The sequence below is a fragment of the Stegostoma tigrinum genome, unplaced genomic scaffold, assembly GCF_030684315.1.
Source record: "Stegostoma tigrinum isolate sSteTig4 unplaced genomic scaffold, sSteTig4.hap1 scaffold_67, whole genome shotgun sequence".
Taxonomy (NCBI): domain Eukaryota; kingdom Metazoa; phylum Chordata; class Chondrichthyes; order Orectolobiformes; family Stegostomatidae; genus Stegostoma; species Stegostoma tigrinum.
In genome coordinates this window covers 1,864,507-1,881,170 of record NW_026728611.1, presented here as the reverse complement: position 1 = coordinate 1,881,170, position 16,664 = coordinate 1,864,507, and the positions used below count along the sequence as shown (strand labels likewise).

The 16,664-nt window shown below is 41.7% G+C and overlaps 1 long non-coding RNA gene across 1 annotated transcript; it reads left to right on the top strand.

Annotated features, from left to right (window-relative positions):
• Window positions 1-448: 448 nt before the first annotated feature.
• On the top strand, window positions 449-14,914 carry LOC132209125 (uncharacterized). Its single transcript, XR_009445219.1, has 3 exons — window positions 449-567; window positions 1,940-3,376; window positions 12,369-14,914. It is a non-coding gene; the product is annotated as an uncharacterized LOC132209125 (long non-coding RNA).
• Window positions 14,915-16,664: the final 1,750 nt, after the last annotated feature.

Genomic DNA, 16,664 nt, shown 5'->3' with positions numbered 1-16,664 from the left:
TAAAAGTTGTAATTGTACCAGCCTCTACCACTTCCTCTGGTAGCTCATTACATACATGTACTACCCTCGACCTGAAAAAAATGCCCCTTAGGTTCCTTATTTATAGATTCAGACTTGAAATATTGAAAAAAGTAAATATTATGTATACATTGTCTATGAATAGGAAGGGAACAGAGGGATGTAAGAGAACACAGTTTTAATAGGGAAGGGCAAAACCTGTCAGCGCATGCTTGGAGGACTGAAGAGCCTGCTTCTGTGCTGTATTGTTTTTGTACTGCACCGTTCTCCATCTGCTGCATCACAGTAAAATTTTTATTGATTGTGGGATTTCAATGGAAGGGCCTGTACCCAGCAGCCCCCGCGCTGGTAAAGGTCCCTGATTAACAATTACAGGACAGCACTGCGCAGGCGTCGTGCCGTTGAATTCTTTGGAATGTGTGCGCTGAGAGTCATGGCGACGGAGGAAGACGCTCTTTTGTCACATTCGCAGTCGGTAAAGGTTGAAAGTGCGACGGCAGCGATGGAAACCACAGTGGCCCGGGAGGGGTTTCTAAACACCTCTGGAAGGTAATGAAAACTAAAAATGAATCTACAGGTGCTGTATTTCCAGATCCAGGCCGTTGCCCAGGAAGCGGTTCCGGTTTAGTGGTCGCGATCTTGACTGGGTTCCTGTCGTGAGTGGGGTTCCAACGGTCTCAGCTGGGTCCTAGCGCCAGGCGTGTAACTGTAATTAACAATGGGGTTTTCAGCAGCTTCACCGATTCCCAGCCACAGCTGACCTCTGCAGCCTCGAGTTGCCATGGGCCTTGGATACATTCACTTGAGTTTCTGCGGCTGCGGCTGCAACTCCTGATACGTAGAAGAGCTGAACTTCTCGTTTTGTGTCACTTCAGCCCTGATTTCTCATCTGTGGCTGCTCAGCGTGGAGAAGAGTGGGCGAGTCAGGGAATTCTGGCTAAAACAGCATTCTGTAATACTTGGGTAAACCCGTAGGAGTGGGACATGTATTATTACTGAACATTCTTATTTAAGAAACTGGAACAGTCGTCAGCCCAGCGAGCTTTCTCTATCATTCTGGTAAGATCATGGCTGATCAGATTGTTACTTTAATTCTACTTTCCTGCCTGCCCTCCATGAGAAGTGTCTTCCATGCCCAGCTGTCCCTGGGCACACACTGCCGACCATTACATTTGATACCTTCCACAATGGTAACATGTCAGCATAAGGGGAGGCAATCATCTTGTGGTATTCTCACTGGCCTGTTAATCCAGAGACCCAGGTGATGTTCTGGGGACCTGGGTTTGAATCTTGCCACGGCAGATGGTGGAAATTGATTTCAATAAATAGCTAGAATTAAGAGTCTAATGATGACTGTGAATCCATTGTCGATTGTTGGAAAAATCATCTGGCTCACTAAAGTTCTTCAGGGATGGAAATTGCCATCCTTACCTGGTCTGGCCGACATGTGACTCGAGGCCCACAGCAATGTGGTTGACTCATAACTGCCATCTGGGCAATTAGGGATGGGCAATAAGTGTTGGCCTAGCCAGCGGTGCCCTCATCCCAGGAAGGAATATGGAGTAAAAAAAATGTCTCATTGACGCTGGGAATTTCCTCATGACTTTGTTCTTTATTTTTGCTTTTATTAGTTTGAGTGGAAAGAACATTCTGTCACAGAAATGTTACAGTGTGGAAGGAGACCTTTTGACCAGCCATGTCTGCACTGGCTCTTCGCAATATCAATTTGACTGACTGAGAAGCTAGAATTATTTGCTCTGAATTGCCATCAATGGACTGATCGTGATCCTGGCATTGAGGTTGTTGACTTGCTCACCGAGCTGGCTTGTTTTTGTTTTCAAGGTGAGCAAGTCAACAATCTCACCCACGACCTGAGCTACAAATCGTTGCAAAATACTGACATTCTGTATTTCTTTTACAGAGGTTTGGGCGAAGCTGATTTGTGAATGGCAAATGCAAACTAAACATCACTAGTCAGATCTGACTATCATCAGCTTTTCAATGTGGAAATAGAAATGCTTGCCTCTTCTGTCTGTTGGGGAAAACTTCATCGTGAGACACACAAACACCCAAATGAGAATGTTACCGTGCACTGACTGTGTAAAGAGCTTTAACCAATTACGATGCCTGAATAAGCATTCCACCATTCTCAACCCAGAGAAATTACACGTTTTTTTATGTAAAAGAGGTTTCAGCAAATCATCCAACCTGGAGAGACACAAAGATACCAGCACCATGGACAAACCATGGAAATGTGAGTACTGTGGGAAGAGATTCATTTGGCCATCCCAGCTGGAAATGCATGGACGCATTCACACGGGGGACAGGCCGTTCACCTGCTCCAAGTGTGGAAGAGGATTCAGAGAGTATCCAACCTGCTTGCTCACCAGCGGGTTCATACTAATGACAGACCTTTTAAATGTTCAGACTGTGGAAAGTGCTACAAATGTTCTGGGGACCTGATGTCCCATAAACGTGTTCACACCAATGAGAAACCTTTCAGGTGCTCTCACTGCAAGACTGGATTCAGAAAATCATCTGAACTCTGTGTACATCAGCGCACCCACACTGGGGAGAGGCCATATACCTGCTCTGCATGCGGGAAGGGGTTCATTAATTCATCCAACCTATTGAGACACCAGCGAGTTCATTCTGCGAAGAGAACTTTTAAATGTTCTGACTGTGAGGAGACTTTTAAAAGTAGCAATAACCTGCTGAGACACCAACGCACTCACACTGGAGAGAAGCCATTCACCTGCTCTGTGTGTAGGAAAGCATTTACACGATCATCGACCCTAGTCACACACCAGCGAATTCACACTGGGGAGCGACCGTTCACCTGCTCCATGTGCGTAAAGAAATTCACATGTGCATCTCACCTTCTGAAACACCAACGCACTCCTACAGAGGACAGGCCATTTATTTGCTCTGTTTGTGGGAAGGGATTCACTGAGTCATCCAATCTGCTGCAACATCAGCGAGTTCACAACTGACTGGGAGTCAGATTCTGACAGTATCGCTGCTGGTCGTTACAGCCAGGACTGAACTAGCAAGTCGATCTTGAGGAGAGCAAGAAGTGCGTTCCAGCCATTTTCTTCCATGGCTCAGAAATCCTAGCCCTTGATCAGAAAACCCTTTACAATTGTGTATAAAGTCAGAAATAACAATGATGAAAGCTGGAAATGTGCAGTCAAATCAAAATTGGTGTAGAACGATGACCTTTCCTGGCTGGAAGTTAATGGGCACATTTCTGCTTTCCCTACATTAGTAAACACAAAACTGGAACAAAACCTTCCATTGCTAATATGGCATCTCTCAGCGTTCTCTTTTCCAAGGAAAAGATCTTCAGGCTTTCCTAGTGAGTATAACCTATTCCTTCATGTGATATTTGTGGTTGAACTTTTACTTTCCTAGCCTTTGCGAATTACGACACATTCAGAAATGTTTCAGATCTGAGGGATTCAGATTGGAATATTTATATTTACATCATTCTCTCTGTGTCTGTTGGCGTAACCACTTAACCATAGGAGTTTGCTGTTCGACTGTTGTCGATCAACCAACAAGCATTCATTAGCTAAGCACATTCCACTAAAAAAGAAAACCAATTTTTCTCTTGCATCTTTTAGATCTTTGTGCTATTTTATCCTGGTAACATTTTAAATCAAACCCATACACCTCAGTGAATCAAGTTTATATTTTTAAAAATGCGGAACTGAATGTCACTGATGCACACAGAGGAAATACAAACATAACTGCTGAGAATGAGAAGAGCTCAGCAAAACAAACACCTGGAAAGTAAGGACATCCCCAACTTGACTGTGAGCACACAGCTCATGAAAGATTAAAAATAGAATAGAATTATTGAATGAAACACCTCCCAGTACTGTGTACTTAACTATCTAGTGAACTCTTAATGTTTGCGAACTATGCTCAGTCACTTAGAAGTGAAAAGTTTTAAAAGCTCAGTTAATTATCACTAAATAATCGAGTAGTAAAACACCAAGAAATGGGAGAATTTAAGAAATAATGGAAAAGACCAAATATAATTTATTTTCCCATTAATTTATAAGGATTGGGGAAGGAATCTTTTCCAACTCCCATATCGGGTGTTCATGATGTTCTTGTTAGTTGGAGGACCAAGCGTGAACAGCCGGTCCTCCAACCCTTTGGGGTGACTGAGTGGTGGGGCTGGATCTGGAGCTCCCCTATTGGCTGAAACTCTGCCTCACTTGGAAACTTTTTGTGATTTTTAAACAGAAGGAACCCTGTGGGCCTGGAGCAGACATTTCACGGCTTTGTTTACATTTTAAACCAGGCAGATTGCCTGTGATTGGCATTGACCTGAAAAATTAACCACCTAATGGCTGATGCCTATTTTGTTGAGTTGAAACAGGTACAGCATCTGTACATGTTTTGCCTGTCAACAAATAACAGGGTCTTGTGTACTAACACACAGATTCCAGTGCATGCAAATGGACCACACTGTGAGCTGGACTGACAACTCTAAATTGATTGTCAGTGTAATTCTTAGCAATTAGCAACTGTAATTAATAACTATGAAATATTTTGAAAATGTTGTCAAATTGCACAATTGCATGTCATACTGTCATTTGCATTTTACAATCATGGACTAGTTGAGTGTGATCAGTATCTTGCCGTTGCAAACATTCAAAAGGAAATGCTGTTTGACATGATCAGCCAGTCTTTGGGATTATGGCAGACATGCCTAGCATCACACATATCTCATATTACATAGTTATGTGAATGGCAGAACAAGCATTCCAGTACTGTTGAACACCAGTCCTGTAATTCTGAATGGCAGGGGCAGTTTGAATCAGCTGGTTTCATTTAATGCCCAAAAATTTAAGATACCTTGCCATTCCTGGGTAATCTGAGGTACACAGGGCACTTCTGAGGTTGAAATGTGACAGCTTCTTGTTTGTCATTTGGTGTAAGTGTGGAACGAGATTCACTCACTCATCCAATCTGCTAAGACACCAGCCAATTCACAAGTTACTTCCGTGACAGAAATTTGCTGTTAAGCACATTTGGGGATGAACAGTGTTAATTGAGGTCAGTTTGTGATAATATTGGATAAATCTCATTCCAGTTATAGGGATTAATATTCTCAATAAAAGTCAAATAATTCAAATATATTAAACATACAGTATGTTTAAACTACTACAACATTTGTAGTACAATTGACTTGCTGTTAAAACAAGGCCTGTCTGCTGTAGTAATGCAAGAAGTGATTGGAAAAGGTTTTCCAGTTGGTTACTTTTCAGACCTAGTCAACCCCATAGATTGACAAATACCTCCATGTACTCAACATATGTTCAGTATTCACTCTTTATTTCATCACAGAGTACCTCAGAGTTTAATTCAATAAATCTTCACATCCAATATCCTGCCATGACATTATTAACGTGGGGCCAAGTTAACTCAGAAATAATGCAACAGCTGAAGAAATACAACGTTTGTACATCTCTAAACACTTAAACTCCAGTCAGATGGTTGACAGGGAGCTGATGATATGGTCAAGATCAGTGTCTTGCCTGCCGCGTTCATCATCAAGCTCTCCACTCCTGTTCACTCTCTAGTCACTGCTCAAGACAATTTGGCCAAATCAGATTGTTCCCATGGCTGGGATCCCACTCCCTTTCGCTACTCATCAGACTCAGGATCATCAGATCAGTTTCTTCAACCCTCCAAAAAACCTCTGCTTGCTCCCTGGTACAGGCAGTGGAAAAGATGGTGTTACACATTTTAATACACCAGGGCCAACCACCCATTCTTTATATTATTTATGGACAGTAAAGTAACATTTAAACCATTAAAAGGAGCTAACCAGTGAGACCAAACAGGAAAGTCCACATGATAAAATTAAAGATCGAAGTACAGCGGATCTAGGGTAACTTGATAAGTTAGATACAAAATTGGCTGACTGGTGAGACAGTGGGTGATGGGAGGAGGCTGTGTGTGTGACTGGAGGCCAGTGTCCTGTGGTGTACCATTGGGATTAATACTAGATCCCTTGCGTAATCTTAGCCCTCGTCATTTCCAAAAACCAAGTCTAGGCGTACAACCTTACTCGCTGGACTGAAAACATATTTTGGATTAAAATCCTCATTTACAGCATTGTGGGTGTCTCCAAACCAAACGCACACGAGCTCACTGCCACCATGTCAAGATCATTTGAGGACAGGCAGCAAAACTTAGCCCAGTTAATAAAGTGCAAATCCATGAATGAATAAAACAATGCTGTTGAACAGTTCCCTGAAAATATTTAGGAATTCTTGTACTTTACACTTATTTCTATACTATTTTGTTTTAGGTTATATTGATTGCCATCCCAATTCACTCTCACAGCATAGCTAACAATTTCACCAATGGGAATATCTTTACCCACCATCCCGTGCGGTAGTGAATGTCTCCCCCTCACCTTAGCAAGTTTCTTCTTCCTTGGAATGAATTTCTGCAGTGTCTCTTGAATTATCCCAAGAAACCTGTGCCATTATGCTCCATTGGCTCCTTTTCATCAAGAATGTGTTAATTCCTGAAAGGATGACGATAAATTATTTAAAGTTGATTTCTTCTTACCGAACCACTGACTGCTTACCTTAAAATTTGCTCCATGCCCTGCTATGTCATCTTTGATCATAACATACATCACAGGGAATACGTTATAAGTTAATTGGTGTGCAGTTACCTGCATTCACTGTCTATACCCATTTGAATAAAGGATTTAAATTTCTTTGTTTTCCAATCTATGAATCTTCCCCAAATCAAGGGAATTTTCAAATCCAAAACCAAAACTAACACATCAACTCTCTGGTCATTTCCTTTCAATTCCAGGATACTGTCTATCAGGACTAAGCGTGTCTCAGCATGTAGCTCCTCCAATTCACTCAATATGTTTCTCTGGTGATTGTAATTTTCTTCAGTTCCTCCGTTTCCTGATTAATTCCTGCTTATTGAATAAGGCCAATGAAAAATACCCGTTCAATTCACCTACCATCTATTTGTTTTCTATTAGCAATTCGTCAGGCTTTTCTCCTTTAGTCCAGACACTTCCTTTCTGAACTTTGTTTGAAATATGCAGAGAAACCGCTAAACTGTCTTCGTATTTTGCTTAACTTTGTCTCCTACTCTTTTTTTCCCTCCTTATTAATCTTGAAATCATTCTTTGCCATTTTATACCCTCTGTCTTGTCTAATCTGCCACCCATACTTCAGCAATTGCATGTTTTTTTGTAGTTGACATCATCTTAAATGGATTTTATAGTTACCCGCAGATGCTGTAGTATTTCCTCCATTTTTTCCCAGTTTCCTATCCTCCAATGTCATGAATCCTTCAATATCCTGCTCCAAATCCATGTCATCCTGTAACCATATCTGTGTGATGATTACTGGAGCATACTTATTGACTTGGAACTTTTCTTTCTCACTCAAATGTATCTGATGGGTGTATACTGATGTATCCCCTTAATTATTTGCCACTGTATCTCAAACGACCTCTGAAGCTAAATTGCCACTTCACTCTAGCTCTGATTTCACACCCACATGACTGCCCTAATTAAAGTTTAAAATAATAGTCTGAGACCCACTCCTGTCCCTGAAAATGGTTGTAAAATTCCATCAGATTAGGGTCACTGCTACCTCTGAGTGCCTTCACTGTGAGGTTGTTAATTAAACCTCTGTCATTGCACAACATCAAGTCCAGTACAACTGGCTCTCAGGTTAGCTTTAGAATATGCTGTTCAAAGCGACTATTTTGAGAACATTTTATGAACTCTTCATCAAGGCTACATTAGCGCATCTGATTTTTCCAGTTTAGGTGCAGTTTAAATTCCTCATTTCCCACCATGCTGGTGCTGGTGCTGGTGCTGGTGCAGGTCCCACACAGCCCTGAACCCACTTGTTCTCACCAGCCTGTGATGCACACATTCATTTCTCTAATCTGATTTGAATGTTTGGGGATCGGGGAGGTTATGAGAGCCACATGCAGTCCCAGAATTCCCTGCATCTTGTTACAGAATCGAAGGACAGAATTTGACCCCCAGTGTCTGTGCATGAGCACCACATCGTGTCCCAATCCCTCATCGTTTTCATTCACGTAATTGTCCAATTCTCTTCTAAAGGGGCTGAATGAACCTGACAATGCATTCTCCCACTTGCAATGGGAAAGGTGTTTCACCCTCCTCATGTGAGAATTCCTTTGTTAGTCTCATTGAACTGGTATCCTCTGCTTCTGATTTCACCAACACAGTCAACAATGTCTCACTATCGACTCTGTTCTGATATCTCAGGATTCTGCACACACAAATCAGATCTCAAGTTAACTTCCCTTCTCCAAGGAGAAAAGCCTCATGCCACCAATAAAAGCAAAATGTTGCAGACGTTGCATAATTGGAAACAAAGAATACAGGACTACAGTCACAGGGTTTGAAATGTTAACTATTCTTCCTCACCAGATGCTACCAGACCTGCCGCATTTGTCCGATTGCTGTTTTAATTTAAAATTTCCAATGTTCACAGGGGTTTGTTTTATTGAAATGAAATTTCCATACTGCTTTGATTATCTACAGCTCTTTTGTGCCAGTGCACCAGTCTTCCTTCTATCCAGTTGCTGCATCCTTTATTTTCATTTCAAATTCATTGTAACTTGTGATATTTAACACCCAGTTATGGCCACCTTCTGGCCAGACTGCCTGTGATGTCACTGTCAAACCATCGAAGCTGCATTTTGAGCTTCAGCTTCAGTCCATTTGTGTATCTGACTCTATGACAGCCCATAAACCTCACTCTCTCAGGTCTGAGACCTTCCCTTGTTCTTGTTTGCAAATACTACCTTTTTCACACTGTTTGAATTCTCACATTTCTTATGTGTGCCAATCATCTAAATCCTGTACCATCACTTTGGGTGTGATAACATACTGGCTGTGTGTTAGAAGGATTTCCTCATGCTGAGGAAATAATACATTCTTTTTGGTTCCAACAAGAATTGACTGAGAAAGAGAGAGAAAAGAACATCTCCAGTGACATAAAATCAGGTGAGATGAAATATCGCCATACATTCATTTCTCCACATATGTGTCTGTGTGAGATAGTAACAGTATCTGCCACATTTGCTGCTTCACTGGTCGTGAATACTTGGTGCTTATCAAAATAAGTTTATAAATTTGAAAGACTGCTATTTGAATTATTTCATGATGGTAATTTCCCATAACTTCTCAAAATGTTTCTCTAACTTCAACTAAAGCTGAGTTTCCTGACATACGCAATGCAGAAAGCTCTACTTGTGCAGACTTTGTGAAAACCCTACTAGTTACAAAACAAAATGCGGTGGGGCCCAAGTAAGCTTGAAGATTAACAACCGGTTGGTAAGAATTCATTGGCAGTACAGGCTGGTGTACTGCACGTGTGTGTTTTGCGCATGTACACTAATGGAGGTTTCGGGGGGGTATCAGTAAATGTCACCCTCCATTCATAAGCTTTAGAGACGAGCAGATAAGCATTCATTGTTGTCACTTAGAAAGCTTCCTACATTGCAGACTGTTCTCCTGGGGAGCTGGTGTATACTGTCATAGCATGCCAAAATACTTTGTAACATGGGAGTCCAAATCACTTTTAGTCATTTAATCTGTGCAACGACCTTCTTAAATGGGGTAAAGCATGTCTTGGCTCCATCCTTGTTAATTTAGATACAAAGCATAGATTCTTGGGTAAATCAGTTCCCTCAATGGAATCATTATTACCCGTCAGGGTATTACCTGTTTCTTCCTTCTCTATTCTCACCTTTTCCTTGACAAACTCATGTTCTCCAATTTCTTTATCTCTTTGGAGTTTGATTTTTAAAATCCACCTCCTTTTGCATTTCTCCTTGCTTTTCTGTCTCCATTATTCCCTGTTCACTTTGCCTTCTAATTTCATTACTCTCTATTTTTCATTTTCTATAATTTCAGGTATTTATATTTTTCTCAAAGTCCTGTCTCTTTTCATTTATAACTATATATCAGCCAATTCCAACTGTGATATCCTGCTTCAAAGTTTCCTTTCTTCCAATTCTAAATGTTGAAAAATGACTTGAAGTTTCTCATCCTCACAAGATCCTACTTGTACTTCTACCTTCAATTTATTTTCTAATTCTCTTGGTTTAGTTTTCAAAGATTTTAGATTGATCAGTGAATTATCTTTCACTTCCGGAAAACTCTTAGCCACATCTAAACCATTGTTAGGTTTTGTGCAATGAACATGCCCACTACACTCTGCTTTATGCCCTGGAACTATTCTGTAGCTGTTATTTGGACAAGAAAGACACAGATACTTTTTAAAGCTAAGGAACTCCAAAATCCTATCAAGAGACCGCATGACCCTCCACATGTTATGATCCCAGCTGAAGTCATTGTTAGACAAGCCAGGCAGAAATCTAATAGTTTAACAATGTTATCTCTCACTAAAACATAAGCATATAGTGCTGCAGATTTTGCTTTAACAATTAAATAGAAACTAACTAGCAAAAGAGATGAATATAAAATAGAATAAAACAAACTATTCACTTATAATACAATTTGAGTAATTTATTTTTAAAAACACAGTAAATATATAACCACACAAATTGCAAAAACCCAGTCATAAATTAAAAAGAAACAAAATAGCTTTTGTACATTACCCAATACAGCACTCATTGAAACATAGTAACTGGGAGCAGGAACAGACCATTCAGCATTTGAGTCTGCCTTGCCATTCATCGTGATCGTGACTGATCCTCATCTCAGTACAACATTCCTGCTTTTGCCCTGCACTTGCTGACACCTTTAAAGTCTTAAAAAAATCCATCTGTCTGTTGAATATATTCAGACTTGGCTTCACAGCCTTCTATGGGTGAAAATTCTACAGGTTCACGACCCTTTCAATGAATAAGTGTTTTTCATTTCAGTCCTAAATGGCCTAGCCTGTATCCAAGAGTTATGCAGTACTCACACCAGAGCCTCTGTGTCTGCACCTTTGTAGGTTTAACACACTTTTGGCTTTAATGCTTTAATGTTACAGCTTCTCCCTGGAGCTATTATGTACTCAAGCTTAAATATGCTCAGCTTAAAATAACGGCTTTAAGGTTTAGTTACAACACGTCTGGTGTGGGCAAACTCTAACTCCTCATTCTAAGGTTATCTAGTTCACGATATCTCCTTCACTATTTAGAGAACTGAACTGCAGGGCATTCCTCATCCAATAACTTCACAAGTCCGCTCAAAACTCAAAGTAAAAGTGAAAGCTGAAGTCTCCCTCTCTGAGCAATGAGCGTTTTGCTCAACTGTTTAAAAGAAAGTTTTGTAAATCTCTATCAAACCTTGAGGCCCCATTATTTTCCTTAACGGGTTAGAAAATAATCTAAGAAGAACAAAAAATCCGTAAGAGGTGCTCGCAAAGATATCCAATTTACAGCCAGGCCTCAAAAACCTGTTTTAAAGTAAACCGCTGTGGCTACAGTAATACGAGATAATTATTAATTTCAGATGCACAGGAAACACACTGCTTACTAACCCAAATCCAAAGAAAAATTGCAATAAATGGAACTTGAGGAGATCTGTCTAATCCAAGTTCCCCACTGAGAAGGTGATAGTATTCTTGTTGTTGAACTGTTGCAGACAAGGTGGTGAAGGTACAACCATAAGCTTTCTGATAAAGATTTATAGAATCTTCATCAGCAACAATTCAGGAACAGCAACTTATGTCCAAATCAGAATGTGACTTGAAGGGAATTTGGAGATAATGTTTACACAGACCTGCTGCTCTTGGCTTTCCAACTTGTGGAGGTGACAGGTTCCATCAAACCTCACATTGAGATGCAAATATAGAAATCCTTCCTTGCTGACTTCCCAACTTCTCTTGTGTCGGCCAAAACCTGGTGGTAGGTTGCACTTCCTGATGGACACTTATGTAAGTTGGTAAAATCTGGCAGCTTTCAGACTCTTCCTTTCACCTGCTGACCCCATGAAAGAGCAGCTTTATTCAGCTCAATTTCACAATCTTGCTTTGAATTTTTGTTTAAAAAACAGAAGTTGCTGGAAAGGCTCAGCAAATCTGATAACTTTGATTTTTCTTCACAGAAGTTAACATTTCAGGTCTGGTGACCCGGACGTTCAGAGGAAGGGTCATTGGACCCAGAACATTAACTTTGATTTATCTTCACAGACGCTGCCAGACTTGCTGATCTTTCCCAGCAGCTTCCAGTTTTGTTCCTGATTTACAGCATCCAGTGTTCTTTCAGTTTTTATTTTGTATTTTTGTTGTTTCTCTCTCTCTCTCCCTCTCTCTCTCTCATTCCCTTTTTTCAATTCGTTTCACCAGATATTAGATGGGGAACATGTACAAGTGGAAAACTCAAATATCACATCAGGATCTGACAGTGATGCTTGATTCCTGGAAACAGAAAGCACCCCATTCACAGAGTGAAGAAACTGCAGCACGTTGTGGATGTGGATGAGGCTACAGTTGATCATCTGGATTGCGAAAACACAAGCAGAGTCACATTGGGGAGAAACCATATAAATGTAGAGACTGTGAGAATGTATTCAATTATTCATATGAGCTGGAATATCATTGACGCAGTCATCCAGGAGAGAGGTTGTTCTGTTGCAGTGAATGTGGTGAAGCATTTGTTCATTCATCCACCTTGCTGATGGCCTAGCAGGTTCACACTGGAGAGAGGCCATTTAACTTTTCTGTGTGTGGGAAGAGGTACATATTTTTATTTGCAAAATTGAGACAGTGTCATTGCTGTGACTGGGATAAGAGCTTTAAATGTCCGTGTGGACTGAGGGAGAGCCAGCACATTCCCATAGGATACTCCCCATTCCAAAGCTCTTACTGCAGCAAGAAATTCAGGCGATCATCCAGCCTGTCGATACATCAGCGAATTCACACTGGGGAGAGAGCTTTCACATGCTCTTGTGTGTGGGAAGGGATTCATTAATTCGTCCAAGCTGCTAGTACACCAGTATCTACGCTGGGGAGAAATCTTTCAAATGCCGAGGTTCAGGAGCAATCAAAAGGAAATTGGGCAAGTGCTTGAAAGAACATAGTTTCAGGCTGATTGAGGAGGCAGCGGCGGAGAGGGTGAAGTTTGAAACCCAGTCATGTCACTGCAGATAGGTCGCCATGACAACACTGACAAACATTCCGTTCCACATTGTTTCACACAAGTGGCTAGAATGTCAGAGTAAAATCTTAAATAATGGGGAAGGTTATTATCTGAAATGTGCAGCCAGAGAGGGTGGTAGAGGCAGATTTACTGGAGATTTACAAGAGGAGATTGTCACTCGGTGAATTTCAGTGTCAGGTGGTCACCCGAATGTTACAGGAAGTAGCTGAAGGATTGATAATTGCTGATTTGAGACTCAGGGACCAGCACCAGCGCCACCATCAGCTTCCATCTCCCCACTCCCTCAATAATAAACCCTCCAGTGCAGACTGTTAACTGGTATCAATTTCCCTCTGCATCTTACAATTGGGGCACTGTCGAGTGGAGGCTAGTGCTTGTTCAGCAATTCCCTGTAACTAACACAGTGCAAGTTCTGTTCTGCAGCCTCGGAGCTGAATGGCCTGAAAAAGTTCCTGTTGCCCTGCCCTTACTTGGCCTGTTTGGGCCCATGACCTTCTGTAAAGTTGCTCAGTGGCAAAGTGTGAAAATATTGCCCACTTGAATTGAGGTTTGTGTCCTACAGAAAGGAGACTGGAGGCATGGTGTCATGATGCAATGATAAACGGCCTCTCCCTCAATGTCAGCAAAACAAAAGAACGAATCATTGACTTCAGGAAGAAGGGAGGAGAACACATTCCCATCTAAGTCAACAGAGCGGAAATTGAGAGTTAAGTTTCCAGGAGTGATGATAAAAAATCAAGAAACTGGCCTGGACTTACCAGTTAGATGTGACGGTCAAGAAGGCACAATGACATCTCTTCTGCAGGCAGCTTAGGAAATTTGCCAAGTCCATAAGGACCATCACCAACTTTTACAGATGCATCATAGAAAGCATACTGCCCTGGGTTCAAAATGCCCTGGTACGGCAACTGCTCTGCCCAGGACTGAACTAACTGTAGAAGATGGTGTGCGCAGGCCACACCATCACGGAAGCCAACCTTCCACCCATGGACTACATGCCTACAAAGAAAGGCTACCAACATCATAAAAGACCCCTCCCACTGTGTAATGCTCTCCCACAACCTCTTCCATCAGGCAGACGATACAGTAGCTTGAACAAACGCACCAGCAGGTTCAAGAACAGCTTTTTTCCGGACTTTATTAGACTGATGAATGGGCTATCTAACTTCAAATCATGTTCAAATGCTGATCTTGCTCAGCACATCTCCTGTGTGACGTAAGCTACACACCTCACTCTGTCCCAGCATCCTTTGACCTGTATGTCCTTGCTTACTATGATTTGCCTGCAGTGGTCACAAGACAAAGTTTTACACCGTACATATGGTGGTAAATAAATAAAGTCAAATCTCGAGGTGTTCTCTCGTCTAGTCAGGGCTGTCCGCACCACAGTCCTCCCTCCAGTCTGATTGCTAGGTTTCACCTCTGAGCCCTTCACCTACTGCTGTCCTGCTGCTGATCTTGACCTCAGGCATTTTCTTGCTGCTAACCACCATTTCTCTAGGTGTAGTCACTGTGTGCCTCAAAGTCTGACTATCAGTTTCTGAGGCCTTTGGACAGACTGGACAGGACGTAATACCATTTAAGACAAGCGCCGTTGTTTACTATAACCCACATGCAGAGGCATCTGATGGGCAGAATAGTCTACTCCCGTGTTGCTATGACTTGTAATGTTTTTTAATGTACTTTTCTTTATTCTGGTATTTAACAAAATAAAACAGAGCAATCCTAGAAAGATGCTAGAAGTCCTTGCTCACCTGGCAGATGAAATGCCAATTGTATCATCGTGTCTGAGGTTAACATTCTCCATCTATTTTAATACAGACTTTGATCAGGTCTATTTTAAAAGTGAGCACCAGGCATGGTTACATTGTAATGGCAACAGTCAATTTCAGATTAGAAGTTTCAACATGTTTACTTTTATTCTGGAACAGTTGACAGTTTGACATCAGTATCTGAACTGACACACATTTCCAGGATTCAGTCATGTTTTTCCTGACTCGAAACAGACTTAGAAAGTGGCTTCTGTTCTGTGCCTAGGAGTTGGAACCATTAAAAAGTACAGTTGGAAAACATTTGCAGCACACCTCACTGTTAACCCACGTGGGGACTTTTCTGTGAGAACAGAGAGATGGGAAAGACCAATGTGCTATTTGCCTCTCACAGTGTGTCCCCGAGGAGTGTGTCCAGGCTACGGGTTCTGTTCCTACCAACGCTCCCTCTCCAGATTATCCTTTGAGATCCAACAGATGATGTTAAACACTGATTTGGGAAAGAATATCAACAATAATGTTTTTAATTCAGTAAAACTGAAGTACTAACCATGTATCTAGAATACCAAGAATTGTCAATATGAGCAAAAGCAAAACCCAGCGATCAGAACATTATTTACTCTAGGAGCGACTAACTGCAGGATCTAAATCCCTGCAGTCACTAGCAAACTCACAAGTATCTCAGTTGGTGAGATGACTGAGTGACTATTGGCCCACACACGAAGCAGGTGACCCGCTTCTCACCAGTGTCTGTGGGATTTTGTGGACACCAAGTCCATTTTGCTTTTAAGACTATGTTCACAGAATATAGAGAAGTTTTCTTATCAAAATGAGCAAGTCGCTATACAATGAGATAAATGATTGATTTGAATCCTTTGCCACACGCAGAACAGATGATGGCTCTCTCCCTGCTGTATGAATTTGCAGATGGACAGTGAATTCCCATGATCGTCTCCAGCCTTTCCCATGGTGAGAACACCTGAATGGTCTCGTCAATGTGAGCACCTTGGCAAGTCAGCTCCACAGAACACACACACACACCACACCCTGCAATCAGATATTTAAAAGCTCTTTTGGCAATGCACACTTGATATTAAACAAATTTCTGTTTAATTTGGGAATCAGCAGTTTTGGGGATAAGGCAGGAAAGTACAGTTGAAGATTTTCTGGAACAACCAAAGTTGCTGGAAAAGCTCAGGCGGTCTGGCAGCGTCTATAACGAAAAAAACAGAGTTAGTGTTTCGGGTCCGGTGACCCTTCCTCAGAACTGGGTGAGAATGCAGAGGAATAAAGCTGAGGCCTTTGCTGAGTACAGAACGTTCAGCATCAGAGAGCAGAAGGTTAGGCAGGATGGTGAATACCCGACAGGAGGTGGAGTTGGGGAGGAGATGGAGGCTGAGGGACGGGGAGGAGAGGAAGTTTCCAAAGGGTCATGGGTATCTCTGAGTTGTTGCATCTTGTGGGCCTTGATGCCTCGAAGGAAAACAAGTTTCTTATTAGCACAACGAATAAGCCGGAGGATGAAGTGGAACTACAGAGTGGTGCAGCCCTGAGCCAGTGTGATGCGATGCTATTGGAAAGAAAGGTTGAGAGTGTGTATGTGGCACCGCATGGCAGTGAGTGTGGATCTCTGGGTGCGGCAACAGCAGCTATCTATGGAACGTTGAACATCTCAGAGATCTATGACAGTGGGAGGATTCAAAACATGATGGA